We start from the raw sequence: 19,458 nt of genomic DNA on the forward strand, positions 1-19,458 counted from the left end.
CCTGGGGAAATCATCTTCCCTTCATGGGCAAGTTCTTGGTGGATGCTGTGTGTGTGTGCACACATGCATGCATGTGTGTGTTTTGGTATTTGTTCATGTACAAGGGCAGGCCATGGCTTACTATGAACTGACACACACTCATACACACAGGCATCCTCCCAAGGTCCCCAGGATCCTAGGGGACGGGATTTTTTTCAAGTGTCCTTGAAGGTGACGTGTGCCTGGAGGGGCTGGGAGGCACAGAGGGGGCATGTTAATATGTGTTGAAAGGGTCATCTTAGGTTACACAGTGTTGCCCACCATCCTTGGCGTCTCCCCACTACCCAGCCAATCACAGCCAAGGACTCAGTGATGCAGTGCCCCTCTTACTGGAGGGATTCCTAGGAACCGCTGCGTGACGATGCTGGCTTTGGGTGTCTCTCTCACACCTCCTCCTACTCTTCCTCCTGTTCTCTGCCCCCGGGTTTCTTTCTCCTAGCCTTGCAAGAGGTGTATCCGCTGCCTGTGTTTGAACAAGAGATGATCTAGCGCCATTCACACTGCTCCCATAAGACTGGCTATATAGACAGCAGACAGAGTCATCATCCAGCCCTCTTTCTCTCCTCCGAAACCAGGCTCCACCTCTCTCTCTCTCTCATTCCCTCCCTGTCTCTCCCTCTCTCTCTCTTTCTCTTTCTCTGTCAGCCTCACACTCACACACATAACACACACACACTCTGTGTTCCCACGACTCCCTTTTCCTACTCCAGATGAGCGTGTCTCCTCGTCAGGGCGAGCAGATTTGGAGCTGAAGGTGTGCTGCTGTTGCCAGGTAAGAGCGCACATTTCCTCTTTGGGCCACCCAGAAGTTACAAAGAAATAGGGTGTCTCTTGTTTGTGGGTGTGTTTTTGTGGCGGAGTGGTTGTGTGTTTATGTATCGGTGTCTAGGTGACACAATCAGGAAGGGTGGATCAGGAAGGGTGGGTGCTTTGAGGGTGCCACAGGGGGGAACTACACTTTGCTACAACTCCCAGCCCCTCTCTGTGACACCTTTTTTGGCGCCCATTTTCACTGTGCCTTTCATTGCCATGTGCACCAAACAGCTTTTTGTGTGCTTGCTTGATTGCTAGGAAACTGCTGTAGGTACAGGGTGGAGCGCAGCTGGCGACAGCAGATCGGCAGCAACATATAGAGCATGCCTCTCATGGTTGCGAGGGGAGACCACGGTGTGGATGTGTGGGCGGATAGAGAGACAAGGGGAGGGGAATAGAGACAGAAGACGAGGAGCTGCTTTCATCCCATGGAAGCTAATCCCTCTGTTTGTTCACCTCTCTCCATCAGATAAAATGGGCTGTGGCTGTGGTGCCCTGTCTTTTTTTTTTTTTTTTTTTTTTTTCCTCCTCCACTCTCCTCCATCCTTCAATTGTGATGGGTTTATCTTGGGCAGGGAGGAAAGAGGCAAGCTATTGATCTGGAAATGAGCTGTAATGCCATTTGAAAAGGAAACAAGACATCCCTCTCTGTCTGTGACTTTTCTCCTGCATGCTTTTGTTCCTGACTGTACCATGTGCTGATAAGCTATTATACAAGCTGACCAGTGATAATGAATTCCTGCTCATAGTCACAATCTTCTAGGCTTAGGAGTCTATACAGTGAGTAGATGCAATTGAAAAGCAACTTGAGCTCCATATGGTACCCAATATCTCTGCTATTGTTGTGATTGTGGGAACCCCCCTTGCTGTAAAGGAGGCTTATCACCTTCCACAGGTTAACTGATAGAGCACCAATTGGCTCCTGCACAGTGCAAATGCAATGGATGGCTCTCGGCAAACATGTCAAGCATATCCGTGGCGATTGTAGCGCGCCTTCGCTGACAAATAAGGCGTTGTTAAAAGACGGGTGGCCTGTCGCCTCTCGCCTGCTCCAGGATTACCTAATATCTCAGGAGTCGGGATCAGCCAATGCAGCGGGAGGGGAGAGGAGGGGAGAGGAGGGGAGGGGAGGGGGGTCGGGGTTGCTCAGGTGTTGCTGCTTAGCCTAGCGCTTGGAATACATTAGCCAGGAAGCTCCCGTGTGTCAAACTGTTACCAGGTGACAGGGAGAGTGAAAGCGAGGCAGCACTCCATGCTTCCCCCACCCAAATCTAAATGACCCCTCAGCTCATTTCCCAAGGCAGAGCTTATGTTTACATACTCTCTGGGAGCTTCTGCAGATGCTCCATTTCATAAGCACTAACTGAATCAGACAAGCTGAGGCTGCGCCTGCACTGATGGATTCAGTGTGGACTGTTGGCTGGCAATAGCTTTTTGAAAAACACCTGGAGGGTATTTTTCATGTTCTGGTGTTTCAGGGAACCCAGACTGAATGTAATCATCAGCCAGGTGATTTTTTTTTTTTAAATGTGTTTATCAGATTGGGTCATGATGAAGGTCTACAGATATTATGAATTCTTCCTTTTGGCTGTAAAAGCTCAACACATTATCTCCTGATGTTGTTTACACCAAGCTGGAGAGGGCGGGGGCAGATGTTGACTCACAAACTAATCAAGTGGCAACTCAACTGTCGCCAGAGGTGTCGTCATGTTTTATCAGGCTTGTTAAAGAGCTATTAATGAAAAGTACAGGCCCAAAGTCACGGGCCTGATGTCCGAGCACTTCTAACCTTTTGTGCGGGCTGAGTTATCTTGAGTGAACTTTTCACAAAGCCAAAGGCCTCCGGATAAAAGGGCATCTGCCAGGATTACTTTGCATTTAGCTGAAGCTTCTCACTTACGATCAGTTTATTTGAAGATGGAGGGAAGTGAAGGGATAGGAAGTGCAGGTGGGACAGTGAAGAGAATAAGGTGGGTGTTTGTTTTTGCTCTGGATAGTGAACAAAATAGTGGATATAAATAGTATCTATGATCTATGATTTGACCTTGTGTGTCCATTTGGTAGTGGGTGCCTGTGAGGAGGGATGTGCACAGATCAGTGACACTGTAGAGATTCAGGACTGGTTGTCCTGCTCATCCTTCTATCATCATCATTGGTTGAATAGATAAATACAATGGATAATGGTTGCTGATGGATTACAGGAGCAACATTTTTAAGCAGCTCAGTTGCTGTATAATATTTAGGTCATTTGCTGTTGATTATTGATTGAGTATTGATTACAGTCCAGTACCACCATCACTTTGCCACAGCTGCAGTAGGTCAAATACAGTGATAGAAGACTGTAAATAAATAAAAGACTGGCTCTAACTTACAGTATCAAGCTGATGTAGTGTGCATGATGAGAATGAGCAAAGAATTACAGTCGATCACCGATTAATCAATCGTTAAAATTTTAAAATGCATATGTTCAGCAGCAGGAAGAGAAGCAATTGTCTCTATAAACAATAACACAAAAAGTTAATATGTGTCACTCCTCAAGTGTACTCCATTAAGTATGAAATCCAGTTAAATAAACTTGCACAGTGTTTTGATTCCTCCAAATAAACACAACTGCACAGTTGTCTATTTACTGTGTTTGTTTTCTTCATGGAAATGAAATATTGAACACCGCCTGTTAGCAAACCAGCATGGCATCACTGAGTGAGACCATTTTCTACAATGTTTTTTAGCAAATTAATCGTGCCCTCAGTGCATATACGTTGGATATGGACCTTTTTTTTCTCATGCTTTCAGCTTGTATGTAGATCTGCTTGTATGCGATCTTTTACATTGAAGGACATGGTTTAAAACGTGAATGCTGAGCCATTAGTTTGTTCACATAGATTAAATTTCAGGGTCAAACCCAGTGAGATTGTTGTGACTATTCCAATCTCAGACTCATCGATCTAACACAAATAAACATAAAAAGAAAACAAAATAATTCACCTGAATTGATTTTCCTAACAATGAAAGCATATCATTTTCATCTTGGACACATATTGATTATTTCTGGCCAAAATTTTCTTAACTGCTTCATGAGGAAACCACTTGCTTTTCAGCTTTCAACCACACATCAGGGAGAATTTTTTATTTTCTGAAGTTGGACACTGGAGAATTGCAAACCCAAACAAGCAACATTTAAATCACTACGGTCGAGTAGCACTGTGGTCCAAATTTAAGTCTAAAATGGCTTTTGAGTTATCAGAAAGTTGTTTTGCAAAGACCACACAAAATTCTGTCATATGTAAAGTAATGATGCACTAATTGGAGAAGGTCCTCCTCATAGTTTTTGTTGCTTGGCTAACTGGTTTCAGCGTTGTCTTAAAGGCCAGACTCTGATAGGCTAATTAGCTTGGTCTAAGTCCTGATTTGAATCTGGGTGTTTGACAGGGTGTATAGAACTCAGGACTGCTTGATCTCCGTAGACCCACCGAGATAAGACTCAGATTACATGATCAATCCGCACACACGCTTTCACAAATACACACACAGATACTCGTACACATCCTATTGACAGGGCTGAACAGAAAGTAGGTAGTATTATAGTATTTTGCTTCATGAGGGCGGGCAGAAAAAACTGTAATACTGTGCGACAAGCTGTACAATCATAATTTCAGTGATTTTCATATAAATAATTATGTTTGCTAAAAAAGGGCCATTAGCATTCGCACTGACAGTAACCAGAGATAAACCACCTTAGTTCCCAGCGAACTCCATCCTGCACCTTATTTGACAATTTAACGTCACATGGTGTAAAGTGGCTGATTGTAACAGCATGAGTGGGTCCCTTCCTCACAATACAACAAAGCTTAAAGGGTGTTTTCATTTGTGCAGAAGAACCAAAGCATTGTTCGGTTCGCGATAAAAGCCCATTCTTCCAGCTGCATGCGACTGCATTTAAATTCCTATTTATCAGCTGCAATACGGTCAAAACAATTGGCGTTAAATTGCAGTCAGTCGGAAAGGATCAACGGCACCGCTTGAACAATGTGTAATGAAGCCAGGAAAAAAAAAAACAAGTCTGTGATGGATACGTCTGCCTTGGTTTGCAAATTCAACAGCAGCAAGTGAAGTGAATTCATGTTACAATGCCTTCTTTCAGGTTTCTTTCAGGTTTCTTCTTAAGGAAAATCTTTAAAGAAATAACACAACAGCATGTCGCTCATTTTGAAAATCCATGTACAAAGTGTATTCAAGGAGGTTTTTATTTCATGGCTTTGTTGTGACTGTCTGTCAGAGAGATTTTCATTTACAGAAGTTATCTTAGGTGTACATGTATATAACCATGGTAGCGGACGGGAGGTGTTTCATTGTCATAGGTAAGAATGAGAAAATTATTTTATGGCAAAACTTCCTCCCAGTCTGAGAGCTGTAATTTTAAAATCCCCTTTAGGAGGAAATTGCTTTTGCCCTCCTACAATTTTTTAATATCCTGAATCATACTTAGCTCTGGTGAAATGCATCAGCTACCCGTAGCATTTCTCCTGCCGCTGCCCGAAGGTGCTTTGTGGGGAAGTTATTAGAGATTAATACCATCTGGGTGTGTGGTACAGCTGAGGGACACACGCCTTGCCCTGTGTGCTCCATGTCTGTCCTCCTGGCCCCCCCCTGCCCACCCTCGCCCACCCTCGCCTGTACATAGTGGGTGAAACATCCCCTTTGCCAAATGAAAGAGTAGATTAATTATTACTGAAGGGCACGTGGCATAAAAAAGATGCCCTGGAGGATATTTTAAATGTTTCATGAATGTAATAAAGCATTTAAAAAAAAAATAAAAACATCGTTCTCTTTCCAAAGACAAATGGGGGCATCCCATGATGCACCTGTTGATATCAAGCCACCTTACTTCAAAGGTTATGTTACTAATAACCTAATAAACTGCGGTTCTTTGTGTAATTATCTTTTCTTTTTGGCTAACATTGTCTGAAATGATTAGAATAGAGGTGCTCCACTATGCTCCCCTGTTGATTCAGCCACTCTGTATTGACAGTTTCAGTGTCAGCATGGAGATGAGCCCAGAATTCAAATGACTAGTGTCCATTTTTCTCCCATTCATGAGTTTAGGGGGAAACAGCTGCCATTTTTTTGGGGGGGTATTATGATGAATACACAGGAAATGTAGATCAAGAATCACAAAAGCAAATGCATCAATTTTGAACAAAATTGCACATTTCATCATGCTGAGTCTTATCTAAGGCAGCAAAGGATAATTGTGGTTTTTATTTTTTACAGATTGTATAAACTCACAGTTCTCCAGAGCTGCTGTCGGTGTCCCCAGCATGACAAGGGGAAAGCGGAACAAACTATGTCCAACTAAGTTGCCTACTGGCTCTGCTACAGTTCACTTGCTGCTTCGGGGCGCCCTTGGAGGATGCATGAGTCATAAAGCAACACGACACCCAGCAGTGTGTGCAAGATACAGTGGCATGATGGGATAAAAAAAAAAAGCAATTAAAATCATTGTCACCCTGCACCACCCTGCCCATGACACAAATGACCTTGGTGGATTTAAAATGTGTCACAATAATTTCAACATGTGCTGGGAAGCATGAGTGGTTGTCCAGATATGCAACTTATTGCTTCTTTCTTTTCTCATCCCCCTGTCAGCTGAGTGCATTATTCGACTCATAGAGAGCATCTCGCTCAAGTGAGTCACATTGCTGGATTGTTTTGCTACCAATCAAGGTCATTGCACGCTCATTAAATTCACTGTGGATGGATTAAACAGAATAAATGCACAGGCACATAATCAGCATTCCAGCCTTAATATTTTCAAGTGACCCTACTGTGAAGATGATTTCATTCTTTTCTCTAATACAGCAAAGCAAGAGGGTTCATTAGCTGTTTGAACCAGTAAGTCCCTGATTCCCAGTTACACAGGAACCCCCCTCCCCGCCACAGTGTGTCTGAGCCGTGCTGTAGAGAAGAGATTGGGAGGGAAGATAAGATAAAGGCATTGCTCCATTTCACCCCACCTTTTCTCGTCTCTGGCCCCGACGATTCTCCGCTACTGTTAGTGGAACAGCATGAGTGCCCCTCCGCTGCCAACCGCTGAGATTCGCCTGTGATACAAACATCCTTGTATGTCGCCATGGCAACCAAGTCTCCTGTCTGCTGTAGGTTGTCATGCCAGCCAGCCAGCCGCCTCCCCCATGCTCTTCCTCACCCATTAGCGCTGTACTGTAGCTGACACGTGCGAGCGCTGTACACCTCTCTGCGTAAACCGTCTAGTTTATCTTCATAAGCCGCTCTCATTACTTCGCGTTGCCGTCCCTGCTCCTTGTTGAGGTGATCCCCCTTTTTTTAACAGCTGCTCAGAAACTTGCATACTATTACACCTACAGGAATGTTTTCACTTGAGAAAACTGCCAACCAGCACAGCCAGAGTCAGTTGCTGGAATAATAGCACCACCAGCAAAAGAAAGATATAATAGCAAGTGGCCTCAATTTTCACTCCTCTTGTTTACTGTGCCATCTATCAACGCCGTCATTCCTGAAAAAATGGAGCGGTTTGACATGTTTGGGACTCCCATGAAGGATGATGCAAATGTGGAGGCATATAGCTCCATGCTGTGTGGAGTTCATCCTCAGAGCCAAGCTACTTGGGGGGGCAGACAGAGGCCTTTCTTCCAAAACATGTCCACCCAGTCGGACGAAAAAACACTCATTACCACAGCACCATGGGGCCAACCCAGCCCACTTGGGGATAATAACTAGGCATCTGCTTAAATTTGATATAATGCTGGCGTACTGGGTAGTCTGGGGTCTGCGATAGTGGCAGAAATTATTGTGCTCTCTTAAGCTGTTTGACTCTTGCACTTTGCTGCTTAAGCTGAAGCATTTTGAAGCAATCCCACTCTGTTATTCACACCAGAGGGTTTAATGGGATCTTTACAATGTCGCCTCAGGGTATGCTTTACCATATTTTGTGAGGATGATTACCTTTATTTACAGCTCTGTAGAGAATCCAGACCTAAAACTATCACAATAATGAGTGACTTTCCCCCCCCCTTCTGCTTGATAGGATGAGCTTGAGGCTTGAGGAGCCATTTTGCTGCTGGTGAAATTTCAGAGATTACATTTGCTGTTCCTTATCTCCCAAATTAACTCATTACCTTGACATCCTGCTTTGCCTCCCTGGGAACAGATTGGCCTTGAATTTATAATGAAACATGGCGGTCCCCTCATGTCCCATATGCACGGCACAGGATTCAGCGCAAGCCTTTAACCCTCAGCCCTGCTCTTGCCATTGATTTTGACTCCATGGCCAGATGAATAACCTTGAGGAGGAGTGCTGTTGAAAAAATGAGAAAGAAAGGAAGATGAGAGCTGGGGGCAGAAACAGAACACTTCCTATGTCTGGCTCCTCTGAAATGAAATTCTATCAACCAGGCAGCATGATTTATTTTTTTTGTTTGTTTCTTAGCTTGATGGCAAAATCTTCAAAGCTGTCCAAAAGAATAGGCCTGGTGCCAAACAATTGATGAATTGTCAGATTGTGTATTTGTTGGCGCCGTGTGCAGCAGATAAGTGGAAGGAGTGTGTCAAGGTAATATACAATGCTGTTGTCTCCTGGACATACTTGCTACAATAGAGTCCTGGAGGTCGAGCTGTCCAACAGTATTGTGGTCCTTTTATCTGCTGTGGTATCTCAAAATGGCTTGGGAGATATAATGTACAAAACACTTCCCATAAAGTCGGCCATGGTTACTCTCTAAATTGGGTTCAATCAGACCAACTAGGCAAAACATTTCAGCCCTGTCAATCACGTCCTTTCCTTGAAGCTTACACTAATTGCATATGCAAATTGCCTAAGATTATGAGTTTGCACCCGCTGTAGGGTTTGGTGATTGCGAACAGCGATAATGATGGATTTCCTCACATTCATTTCTTAAATGTTGTTAATGAAGAGGCAGCCACTTACAAATATGGATTATGCATGCATTGTGCATTGCAAAACAAACTCTGTAAAGCTGCCGCCATTAACGACAAGTATTCCAATTAAAAGTGGAATCAGTGGAGGTTTTTTTTTGTTTGTTTTTCTCGCAGGCCAGATGTGGGGTAGATGACACACAAGTACCCTGGATGAATATTATTCAACCTAAATGCTGCCGCAAATCGGATAGATGGAATGAAGCCTGTTCACATCAACATCTGTTGATTATCTCAAGTGATTTGCACAACAAATCACATTTCATTCACGTGTATTGCATAAGATTAGCAGCAGATCTACTTACCACAAAGGGTAAGTGATACTACGTGATTTTCTCTGTGATTCAGGTGAACTGAGCCGGTAAAAAACTTCTCAACTCTTTGCTTTTTGCTCTTGGACAACTTCTGCCACCATGATGTGTTTGGATTTTTCACAGCTTGGTGTCCAGTCCTCTTGTTTTGGAGGACAAAGAGTGGCACTAACTGTTGAAGCTGGTGTAAACCTTTTAGGTTATGCTAAATGGATTGACAGGTATACTGAGAGGGGCGGTGTTATAATGAGTTCTGCAAAATCTTCTCCTGGAGGCAACTAATCAACCAATCATTTGATATTTTACCACCAACACAAACAATTGCTCATTGAGCCAGCAACAACATTCACACCACAGTTCAAAATCAATGAAACGCTGTTTGTTTTCCCCCACATTTATGCAAGTTGTAGTAACACTACACATCACCAAAGGGAGACTACCCACGGTTTATTTGATCACAGATGATGGTAAATGGACAGACTGTTTCTCGTATCCTCAACCACTCAAAGCGCTTTACACTAGAAGCAACATTCACCCATTCACTTACACAATTGTACAGTATACACACACACACACATATTCACACAGACCGATTACACAATTGGGGGCGCTTTGGGGTTCAGTATCTAGCTCAAGGACACTTTTACATGTGGACTCAAGGAGCTGGGGATCGAACCACCGACCTTTCGATTAGTTGATGATGTTCCCTTTTTTTGTTGCACTCTATGCCAGATCAAGCTATAGCGTAATCAATATTATATCTGTAATTTTTTAAGGCATATCATTTGCAGTTTGAACAGTAAATTAGACTTTCATTTACAACCTGCATTTGTTCGCAACATTTTTGTGTAATTTCTAAGGGGGGTGTGTCGTCACTGGAGACAAACTGCAAAATCCCACCTCGGCTCTTCACCTAACCTATTCAGTCGCAGTAGAAAGACCAACTTCAATGTCAGAGTGTTACACTGGCACACACAAACATCCTTGCTGCGCTCAGCCCTGTGGCACCTGTGGACCTGCTCACAAATTATGAGAAGCTTCAATCAATAACTGGAGCCCAACTTCCCACTCTGGCTGACCAACCCTGCTAAGAGTCCCCATGGGGCTCAAGCACCAGACAAGTATCTCTGCACCGGCTGTGGACCTGTTACTTCCACATGTCCTTGTTTTTAAATTGATGGAAAACTTTAATAGAACCATAAACACAACATCTTCTGTCGTGGTGAGATGTGAGCTGCTGGCGTCATTACGGTCAACCAGGGGACAGTGTGCAACACAGACTCAGGAGGAGCTGGTGCAATGAGGGATCACAGCCACTAGATATTGCTGCCACCTGAAATCTGAAACATTTCTCAATTTGTTTTTAAAGAAAGAAAAAGTTGATGTGTAGATTATCAGTGCTAATTACACATCCAACAATTTAGTTTTTGAGTAACATGCGGAGCGTCCAAAAAAAAGCATCAGTGTTAACACAATAATTTCTGAAGACCTGTTCCCCTCTTTTAATTGGCCTCAGTTCCACATTGGTGCACATGGATTTCAATTTTGCCAACACAATTTGCATTATAATTTAAAAAAGCAAAATCAAGATACTGTACTTAGATCGGCAATTCACCCCTGACCAGTCAACCAGTGAAAAATTAATTAGAAAGAATCTTATTTGGGGAGGTTTAACATCCCGGAAATGTTTTCTGTCAGGCCGTTGCTTGCTGTTTGGCTTAATTGTCTGCATCTTCACAGTAGCTTTATGTTTGCAGCTTATATGTGACTGTGAAGCTGTTTGCTCTGCTCCCAGGAAAATACATCCTCTGTGGACAGAAACACCTTCTTTATTGCATCCTCACTGCAAATCACCAGTCGTGTATCTCAGAGGTGTGTCAGTAAATGATATTGTCCCTCTGTGTTGTCTTGCTGTCTGTCTCTGTGTACAGTAAACACAGTCAGTGACTCACGACTCCATCTCAAGCTTTGGGGTCATTACATACTAACAGTTCTCTCTGTTTACCCTCTGTCTTCCTCCTACCTCCTCTTTGTTACCTCTTCTTCTCTTTCTCCGTTCATCAGTCTCTCTCTCTGGGTTGTAATCCATTCACTGGATGCATACGTGAAGAGATTGGGTGGAAAACACATAGCCACAGGGCAGTGCCTGCTTCATTTAGTTTGCAGGATGTGCTCCAAATGAATGTGTTTACAACAGGAAAAGAATGAAGAGCACCATCCCTTTTCCCCAGAGTACAATTTCATTCATTTCATGTCTTTTTAAAATTGTCCCACAAGGGCTAAATTATTGTGTTATGCATCGACAGGTTTCACCAACCTTACTTTGATTTTATTGGACATGCTTGTGAGCTCGACATTGTGCCTCGGAGGCATCATTGCAGACTCCTTTGAGTGACTGCAACACAGGCCAGACATATATAAACAAAAGAGACATAATATTTATTGAATGTGACCCAGATTCTTTAACAGAATTCGGATCATCAGCGGGTCTGCACAATTGCTGAAGAGCCGGTGAAACACGGGTTTCAAATCCTTCACATTAACCAAATACTTAAGCCCAGTTCCTCCTGTAATCGTATTTAAAAATGGATTTGGTGTTGCTCTCAGGCTTAAAGGGGCAGTGGCTCCTGTAATCTGATACAGCCAGTGAACTAGTCTTTTAAATGTTGAATCAATATGTAGCTAAATACGCCGCGTCTTGGGTCTTGGTGCTGTGCCAGCGTGGGGATCAGAATGACTCCTTGCCTGTTGATAAAAATAACCTGATGCTCAGTTGCTCCATGTGTAGCTGTGTTTTGTTCTATTTCAGCCTTGCAGGAAGTGCACTACTTTCTCACTTGCTTTGAAGCCGATCTCCGCAGGCTTGGAGATGCCGTCTGTCACTGAGAGGAGGTGTGTTTGTGTAGCAAATATGTGGTTTGTTGTTTGTTGATGACGTGGTGGGATGATATTAATAGGGATAACCAGCCTCGCTTCGAAATGATAATTCGGGATTGACTCAAGTGTTTGGATCATATTGCCTCTATATGATATATGCATACAGATGGATCACAAATAAATGAAAATACCCAATGAGTAACAAAGTGAAATCAAATGTTTCTCATAATGGAAGGTTTTCTAATCTGTGCTCGCCACAAGAGGACAGTGTTTGCTGTTAACTACAGTAGAGCTGAAATGATTATTATTCAATACCCAGTAGATTAATCAATCCTGATGCTGTAAATTCATCAGCATTTTCTGACAAACTTGTACAGATCTAAAATCTACAATGTGTGTAATATTGGTTTAAATCCATAGGTTCCAGCTGAAACGAGACTAGATCAAATCCTGGTATTTGGCTGGACTGCGTTGTAGGTTATTTGCATTCTGCTTATTGTCAAGCGGTTTCAGCCCTTTATTGTTTGCCTCTCTCCTACACACTGTGCTCTCAGATACAGTATTTTGATACAGCCAAATTCCCAATGAAGCTGTTCTCATTTACATGTTTTTCTGTTTCTGCTGTCAGACAACAGAACAAGTATTAAATGGTGACAAAAACACGGCCCATGAAGACAACATGTTAACCAGCAGTCACTGCTCTGCGGCTAAAATCCAGATATTACTTGTGCCTGCAGAAGAAAATCCTGTTATCGCACTGTTGGGGTAATACTGGTGACTGTCTTCCACAGAAAGTAGCTAAGATGTGATAAATGTGATGAATGTGATAGGGATAAATGTACTAACCAATAGTGTAACCTTATCCCTCTGTCATGCAGCTTTTTGTTGACCAATGGTGTAACATAATCACTCAGTCAGTCAATCAGTGATTCACATTAATAGGGCTGTCCCCTCTGTTGTGGACCAGCCAAAAATTAGGTGTATTTCCTTCAAAATAGGTAAAAAAAAAAAACAAACAAACAAACAAACATACACGCTGTGAGTGGCTCAAGAGATGTTTGTACCCTATAGCAAACAAGACACAGATCCTCTTTCATGTTCCCTCAGTGCAAGTCACTAAATGTCTGAATAACCACAGTGGTAGGAGCAGAGTCAGATTCAGCACCACAGTCTCCTCCCTCATCCAGAGCAGCAGTCAAGGCCGAGCCTTACACAGCCGCCGACTTCACAGAAACTTTCTCATTAAATTGTGTAATGAGTTGAGTGAATGGATGTAGTGAGTCCCAGACCCCTCTATCCCCAAGGTGGCTCCTTCTGTCCCGCCATCAGTCAGGGAGTCACTGTGTCAGATGTTTTATTCAACACAGCTGCGTGTATTTTTGGCACCTGGCTGCTTCATCAGAAAGGTAGGAGGAGGGGGTTGAGTGCGTCGTGGGCCGCCAGAATGGGGTCACGATTGCTTCATGTTCTCAAACCTGCCGGACCACCGCAGGCTAACATCAAACAACCAGAACACCTGTTTTCAGACAGCGTTCCTCATTCAGCCTCAGCTCAGATGAAAGGACGAGAAAGTTTTAGACCGAGGGGGAAATTGCAACAAGATCAAAGACATGGCGTTGTTTAAATGGCGGAACCGAATGGTTTTCAATTGATGAATGTTTTTGGGTCTCTGTGTGATGCTAAGTTTATTTCAAAGTAGTCCATCTTGGTTTGTGATGTTGGGGACTTGTGGCGCTCATGTGACATCAAAAGCACATTATAGTCATGATTAGTGTTGTAACTAAAACAAAACACTGCAATATTATAAGGCTGCATTATGCTCGATGACTGGATGTTGCATAGACTGACTAATCTTTTTAATGGCTCTCTGATGATGCAAAGTCTCAGTTTTAGTGTGAGTTATCCTTTATTGAACAAATAAATTTTAATTTCAACTTTATTCTCAATTTAAAGATTGAGGCGTCTGTATGAAAAACCTGCAACCGTTCTTCTAATATCATCAACAGCTCAACAGAGCCTGATTTACACCAGAAAATTATATATCATTATATCATGATATCATTTTATCATGAACAGACATTAGCAGACAGTAGCTGATAGTTTGAGTCAGAAGAGTAGACACACTTGATACTGATTCTCTTTTCAATAGCCTTCATATTATGTGCTGAGACTGCTGGGTAACAGTTTAACAGCTAATATTTTCACCAAATCAAATGCTTGATGTACGAACTCATATCATCAAGGTCCCTTTGTGTGCTTTTGCATCTTTTTGATCTTGTAGGCACAAGAGAAAAGGTAAAGTTTCATGTATTTCATTCTTTTAAGTAACATCATAGTGAAACAAAACTAATACACTGTTCCCTTCCCTTCATTACAGTTTTACAAGTTTAGAGCCGAAAGGGGAATTAAGCGCATTAACACACACTAGCGTAGCATTGCATCGTTAATCCTGGACTTACTATTATAAAAGTCCTGCTTTTCTCAAGAGTTGATGAGTATTGATGCTGAGCAGAGGCCCACCATCATGAGAGGCAAACCAGGCTAAATTTTGTGGCCCCAAGGGGTACAGGGGCCCCCTATGAGCCCTGATATTGACACGTTTTGCAATGACAATTATAATCCCCCTTAAACCTCCCATAAAGACACCATACAGTGCATTGGTGTTGCCCCAAAACCACCCTAAGGGTTAGGGTTATATGGCCCTTAAAAGTAAATGTTTTGTTGTGATTCTTTTTGCTTTTTTCACTTGGATTTTTATGCTTGATTTCCTTAAACTTTCTTGATACGCACATGAAAAAGTTGATTCTCAAACAACGCTCAGGCCCGAGTATAAATCTCAATTATAAAGTCAGAATAATATAGTAGTTGTGACCATGCTGATCATTTTTAGAATAATTATAATGAATTCAAAATATTTTTCAGTCTTTTGACTCCCTTCCATAGAGATCCGGTCTCAAAGCTCCATAGCCCAACGTTGAATTCTAAAGCCATAGAAATGTCAAAATTTCCATGTTGTCACAGAAAGACAGACAGATATTGGATGAATTTCAGGGGTATGTGTTTGAAGTGTATCCCCCCAGAGAAAAATGGCCCTCACACTGTCTTTCATTTCCTTTTTTTTCACTGTGTGAAGATATCAGCAGAGTGAAGAAAAGCCACTGAACCAAAGACAATATACATGTTTGATTACCACACCACGAGTGTATATCTCCAGCCTGCACTCATCACAGAAAAATGAAGCGACTGCTAAATTTTGCATTGTATCCTCCCGAATGAAAAATAAATGGAAAAACAAACACAAATAATTGAGCTTGTGTGCACAGAAGTGTGTGTGTACTTCCTGTGTTTCCACATTATCAGTATCCATGCGCCTCCCCACGCTTAACCATAAATAAATGGTTGCTAAGGGCATGCTTTCAGAGGGTATTTAGGAAGCCAGTACATGTAGATTAATGTGACTTGCTCCAACCACAAAGGATGAATTACACCTTTCAATAAAATGACGCCCTGCTGTTTGAAAATTAATTAAATTTCCAAAGCAGAATGCACTGAAGAGACCAAAGAGAGGACTGATCAGTAAAAACACCTTTTGTTCCTTTTCAATGAATTGTGGTGGAGTATTTCCATAACATGTCCGCAGATAAAACTCGTGACATCTCAGAAAAACAGAAGATCAGGAGCCTTGCTGAACCGATGATGAGCTCTTTGGGGAGCGTCGGTGGATTTGAAAATTGAGCAAAGACAACACACCGTGAAATGCCGTCACATCAGGCAACCACTCTGCAGTGGCCAAAACATAAAGTGTCCCGTCTTCCTTTAATTCACCATAAAATGATTTTCCTCCCCCCTCGTTTTAGAGTCTCCACTGAGGTTAGCAGCTAAGGCTCGGCACATATTCATTAGGCATAAATACAAAATCAGAGCGATTCTCTGGCATCAGCCACCTTTCGCCCTGTCAATTTGAATGCATGGCATATCTGTAATTCATTCAGCTGCAATAATGGGATTGCACCACTGTTGTAATGGCAACCTTCAATAACTGCAACTGCAATAATGGACTGGGCCCCTTTTATCCTCAGCATGCCCTGCGCCTACATCATTGGTAATGATTTCTCCATCATCAAAGTGTGGAAATACTGTATCTAGGCTGTGCAGTATTCACTTCACATTCATTAAGTCCACCTTTAACCAACTGAAAGTCCTCTTTGTGTTCTTGCGTCACATTTTTCGGAAGATTAGAAAGGGTGTGTTGTGTGAGATGCATCTAGATAGAGCTGAGCATGATGCAAGGCTGTAATTTATTGCTCCTTAGCATCCAGCACGTCATTATATTTAATAAGGGTCTATCAGCCGATGCTGATTTATTGGCATGGCTCAAGTATTTTGTGCGCTCACTTCTCCTCAATGTGCCTTGTCTATTTCCCACTCAACAATTTTTGTTTTTTTCCCAAACATTATGGTGGCATTTTCTTAGTTTCCGATTCATATTTTGTAACTGTCTTCTTCCTTGTGTTGGAATATTCCAGTTTCATAAGATATGTAGTTCCTCGAACATTTTCAAAGCATAGCATGGTTATGCTAACATATTAGGGAAATTAACATACTAGTGAATTGACACGAAATACGTGGCAGTATACCAGTGTATATATACAGTAAAAAGTAACAAAGAATTTAATTATAGAAATGCCAACGTTGCTATTCAGTTTGTCCATCCGACTTTTGATAAGAGTATTTCTCAACTCTAAAATGTTTGGCTTTAAAAACCAAATGTTAGGGATCCTTGTCAAAAATGTTTGTTCATTTCATGCGTTTATGTTTAAAAAAAATGACTACTAATTGATATTATTTTTAAATTTAGAAAATTCTCAAATATCAGTATCGACCTCAAAAATCTGGTTTTAGCGGAATCAAGGCTTGGCCTGATATTCGGCCGTGATAATATCGTACATGGTGGTATCAAGATATTAAATTTTGGATATTCCAATAAAATGTAAGACAAATCTACTCCTAATGCTAGGACCATACCTGTGTATTTATTAGTTCAGTACACAAGCTATTTCACCTCTCAACTATAATCATGCTGGATGAATCACTGATAAATATGTTTTTAAATAAGGTCTTTCTAAATGAATCATTTTGGGCATTGTCTTCATTTGCCACAACCACCTTTAAACTTACATTCAGTCAGCTGTTACTCACACTTTGATAATCACAAGATATAAACTCAATCATATATAAACTTCAAGCCTACTAATCTGTTCCAGAGTGAAGTCATTACAGTCATCAGTGCTTTTGTAATCTTTGAGAGATTCTCCAGAAAAAGGTAGACGAGACGTCCAGTATGTATCAGAAAAAAGACAAATTTGGCAGGTTGTTGACAGACTCGCTAAAGTGGGACAGCAGCTCACAAGGGAGCGAGTGATTTTTGTCATTCTTGTCTCACTGCACTTCCTCCTCCCTGAATAGAGGAAGAACCTTGGCTCTGGGAATTTGGACCCAACAAAATAGTGACACACAAAAACCCAAAATGACACCATGAAAACTGTAGCCGGGAGAGTGGCAGCGATGACTTAAAAATCATAAACATAAAAATCAGTAATGCGTATGATCTTCTAGCATCAAAATATTCAATAAACATCTAATAATACGATCAAATATCAATATTTTAATGGGGCCAGTAATGACTGCAGAGAGATGCTTTTGATTTGTTAGCTTGTCAGCACCATTACGCCTCGTTTGTCAGAGAAATGGAGGTGCTGCCAAAAGGGGCAAAGGGAAGGAATGGAAGATAGAGTGTTCATGAGCAGCCAGTGATGAATTACATGGCAGAGGGTTTGATTAGCTTTTTATCTGCTCACGGGACTCATGGGGATGAATGGAGATTGATGGGCTGCAGAGAGCTGACATGGTGTTGTTTATTTGGCTGGAGTGCAGTGTGCCACAGAAAAGATGAGCAGCAAAGGCTACCGTCTCAACACACACTTAACAGCCCCTCTCCTCTCACTTGTTCTTTGAATTAGGAGTTATTTAAGGAGGCTTTTACACCAGAAAATGTCAACATAGCAGGCACAGTTCTCTTTTCTTTGAAATGAAATCTGTCTGTGAGTATCACCTTCTGCTCTATAAATGTGTCCTGAGATAATTCCAGTTTGCTGACCTGGAGAGGGCATGGGAGCGTCTTAGTGGTGTACACTTGTGATGTAATAATCCAAAATCGATGGGCGAGAACGATATTGATCTTCTGCATTTAGTCCCACCATGTACAAGTATTATCTTTGCTGCCATGGAGCAAAGCACTCAAACTATCCCATAGATTTTATTTAAGGTTCAAGGTCACCTTGAGGAATAGCATCTCCATAGGGAAAAAAAACTAGCTAATGTGGAATGAGATGACAACAGAAAACAGGTTAAATTATACATGTGGCATGCAGATATATACTGTAGGGAGAATAAGCATCTTGGAACACCTAAAGCTTCTTTACAGTGTGCCAGAAATACCTCAAAGATAATCACACATGAATAACAAGCTTAGAGAGAGAATCTTGGCTAAGAAGTCCCTTTGGAGTTTGAAACACAGTGTTGATTAATAATGAATAAATCTTATATTATTATTCTGATAGAAGTTAGAACTCTCTGGAATTTTAATCTTAGACACTGCCAGTGTTAAAGGATTTATATAAATGACTCCACCAAAAGTACATAAATATCATCTAATCAATATTGTGCCCTTGAAATCATATTTAATCATGTCATCAACATAAGTGATGTGGTTCACACAGACCAAAATGTTTGTAAAAAGGAATGAAACATGGGAAATACACATACATTTAATTAATTTGGTGGCATTTTAGAGTCACTGATCACTGACTCGACTCTCAGCCCACCTTAAGACAATATTTGAGGGATCACCTTCTTTTGATCACTGAAAAGAAACTGTTTTACTTACTTTAAAGGAACTATTTGTAAGTTTTGCTGTTGCTATATAGCTAGCGTTAGCATTAACAGCTTTATACTTACCTTGTTCAACATCAAACTTCATTCCTTTACTCACCAAGAACTGTCTCCACAGGTGGAAAGCAACGCCAATTTTAACGCTAGTCTTTTCTTCTGCTGAAGTTAGCATGCTAACCAGCTGCAAACGGGCCGTCTCTTCACTTTCCATATGCGACTCACTGTAGCCTCCAATCTGCTCTGAAGATGTAGCGCTGCTCAGAGGGCAACCCCTGGTCTTGTAAATGCAACAATGGCAGAGCCTCTTTTAAAGCGCCAATCACCACCGCCTGCTCTAGGCAAGAAACCATGTTCGGCGGCAGAGAAAACTTTCAAATAGCCCCTTAAAGATTTGTTGTGAAAGACAACTCTTTCAGAAACTCCTCATTGTTTTGCAGTAGATAGTCGTCATGTTCCTTTAGAGATTTTTCTCTGATATAACAACAGTTTTCAAAAG

The 19,458-nt window shown here is 41.8% G+C and overlaps 1 protein-coding gene across 3 annotated transcripts in view; it reads left to right on the top strand.

Moving 5' to 3' along the window:
- The first annotated feature begins 532 nt into the window (after positions 1–532).
- The window catches only part of syt1a (synaptotagmin Ia), a 157,860-nt gene continuing 138,934 nt past the window's right edge, over positions 533–19,458 (top strand). For all 3 annotated transcript variants that reach the window (XM_023413141.2, XM_023413144.2, XM_023413142.2), the window contains exon 1: positions 533–811. The gene's annotated coding sequence lies outside the window, so the exon portion shown is untranslated. The remainder of the gene's footprint in view (positions 812–19,458) is intronic.

The sequence above is a fragment of the Seriola lalandi genome, unplaced genomic scaffold (genome assembly GCF_002814215.2).
Source record: "Seriola lalandi dorsalis isolate HSWRI2012SDOR001 ecotype SW California unplaced genomic scaffold, Sedor1 jcf7180002054504, whole genome shotgun sequence".
In the NCBI taxonomy this organism is placed as follows: domain Eukaryota; kingdom Metazoa; phylum Chordata; class Actinopteri; order Carangiformes; family Carangidae; genus Seriola; species Seriola lalandi.